Source organism: Arachis duranensis, chromosome 6 (assembly GCF_000817695.3).
Source record: "Arachis duranensis cultivar V14167 chromosome 6, aradu.V14167.gnm2.J7QH, whole genome shotgun sequence".
NCBI classification, from domain to species: domain Eukaryota; kingdom Viridiplantae; phylum Streptophyta; class Magnoliopsida; order Fabales; family Fabaceae; genus Arachis; species Arachis duranensis.
The window spans coordinates 56,522,206-56,524,529 of NC_029777.3; the positions used below are offsets into that span (position 1 = coordinate 56,522,206).

The following is a 2,324-nucleotide window of genomic DNA, read 5'->3' on the forward strand; positions in this document are numbered from 1 at the left end:
TCTTCATCTAAAAATTCGAACCCTCTCTTCTCCTTTATGTTCGAATTTTTCTCCTCCTTCTTCTATTATTTTCTTCTTCTACTCACATAAAGGAATTTCTATACTGTAACATAGAGGATTCCTCTTCTTTTTCATATGAGCAGGAGCAAGGACAAGGACATTCTTGTTGAAGCAGATCCTGAACCTGAAAGGACTCTGAAGAAGAAGCTAAGAGAAGCTAAAGCACAATAATCCAGAGAAAACCTTACAGAGAATCTCGAAAAAGAAGACATGGCCGAACCCAATAACAATGGTAGAGGCGCAAAGAGGATACTTGGTGATTATACTACACCTACTTCCAATTTTTATGGAAGAAGCATCTCAATCCCTGCCATTGGAGCAAATAATTTTGAGCTAAAGTCTCAACTAGTTATTCTGATGCAACAGAACTGCAAGTTCCATGGACTTCCATCAGAAGATCTCTATCAGTTCTTAACTGAATTCTTGAAGATCTGTGATACTGTTAAGACTAATGGAGTAGATCCTGAAGTCTACAGCCTTATGCTTTTCCCTTTGCTGTGAGATACAGAGCTAGAACATGGTTGGACTCACAACCTAAAGATAGCCTGGACTCTTTGGGATAAGCTGGTCACGGCCTTCTTGGCCAAGTTCTTTCCTCCTCAAAAGCTGAGCAAGCTTAGAGTGGGTGTTTAGACCTTCAAGCAAAAAGATGGTGAATCCCTTTATGAAGCTTGGGAAAGATACAAGCAGTTGACCAAAAAGTGTCCTTCTGGCATGCTTTCAGAGTGGACCATTTTAGATATATTCTATGATGGTCTATCTGAGCTTTCTAAGATGTCACTGGACCATTCTGCAGGTGGATCCATTCACCTAAAGAAAACGCCTACAGAAGCTCAAGAACTCATTGACATGGTTGCAAATAACCAATTCATGTACACCTCTGAAAGAAATCCTGTGAGTAATGGGATGCCTCAGAGGAAGGGAGTTCTTGAATTTGATGCTTTGAATGCCATATTGGCTCAGAACAAAATGTTGACTCAGCAAGTCAACATGATTTCTTAGAGTCTGAATGGATGGCAAAATGCATCCAACAGAACTAAAGAGGCATCTTCTGAAGAAGAAGCTTATGATCCTGAGAACCCTACAATGGCAGAGGTGAATTACATGGGTGAACCCTATGAAACACCTATAATTTCTCATGGAGAAATCATCCAAATTTCTCATGGAAGGATCAACAAAAGCCTCAACAAGGCTTTAATAATGGTGGAAAAAACATGTTTAGCAATAGCAAGCCTTTTCCATCATCTTCTCAGCAACAGACAGAGAATTCTGAGCAGAGCCCCTCTAGCTCAGCAAACATAGTCTCTGATATATCTAAGGCCACTTTAAGTTTCATGAGTGAAATAAGGTCCTCTTTTAGAAATTTGGAGGCACAAGTGGGTCAGCTGAGTAAGGAAATCACTGAAACCCCTCCTAGTACTCTCCCAAGCAATACAGAAGAGAATCCAAAAAGAGAGTGCAAGGCCATTGATATTATCAAAATGGCCAAATCCAAGGAGGAAGGGGAGGACGTGAATCCCAATGAGAAAGACCTCATGGGACGTCCTCTAGACAGAAGGGAGTTCCCTATTGGGGACCTAAAGGAATCTGAGGCTCATATAGAGACCATAGAGATTCCATTAAACTTCATTCTACCATTCATGAGCTCTGAGAACTATTCTTCCTCTGAAGAGGATGAAGACGTAACTGAAGAGCAAGTTGCTCAATATCTAGGAGCCATCATGAAGCTGAATGCCAAGTTGTTTGGTAATGAGACTTAGGAAGATGAATCCCCCTTGCTCATTAGTGAACTAAATACATGGGTTCAGCAAACTCTACCTCAAAAGAAACAAGATACTGGTAAATTCTTAATATTCTGTACCATAGGCACCATGACTTTTGAGAAGGCTCAGTGTGACCTGGGGTCAGGTATAAATCTTATGCCACTCTCTGTAATGGAGAAGCTGGGAATCTTTGAGGTACAAGCTGTAAGAATCTCATTAGAGATGGCAGACAAGTCAATAAAACAAGCTTTTGGATTGGTAGAGGACGTGTTAGTGAAGGTTAAAGGCCTTTACATCCCTGCTGATTTCATAATCTTAGACACTGGGAAGGATGAGAATGAATCCATCATTCTTGGAAGACCCTTCCTAGCCACAACAAAAGCTGTGATTGATGTTGACAGAGGTGAACTAGTCCTTCAATTGAATGGGGACTACCTTGTGTTTAAAGCTCAAGTTTATCCTTCTGTAAACATGGAAAAGAGGCACGATAAGCTTCTCTCA

At 40.8% G+C, this 2,324-nt stretch overlaps 1 non-coding gene across 1 annotated transcript; it reads right to left on the minus strand.

Moving 5' to 3' along the window:
* Positions 1 to 672: 672 nt before the first annotated feature.
* Positions 673 to 776, minus strand: LOC127740184 (small nucleolar RNA R71). Its single transcript, XR_008000865.1, has one exon. It is a non-coding gene; the product is annotated as a small nucleolar RNA R71 (small nucleolar RNA).
* Between the last annotated feature and the right edge of the window lie 1,548 nt (positions 777 to 2,324).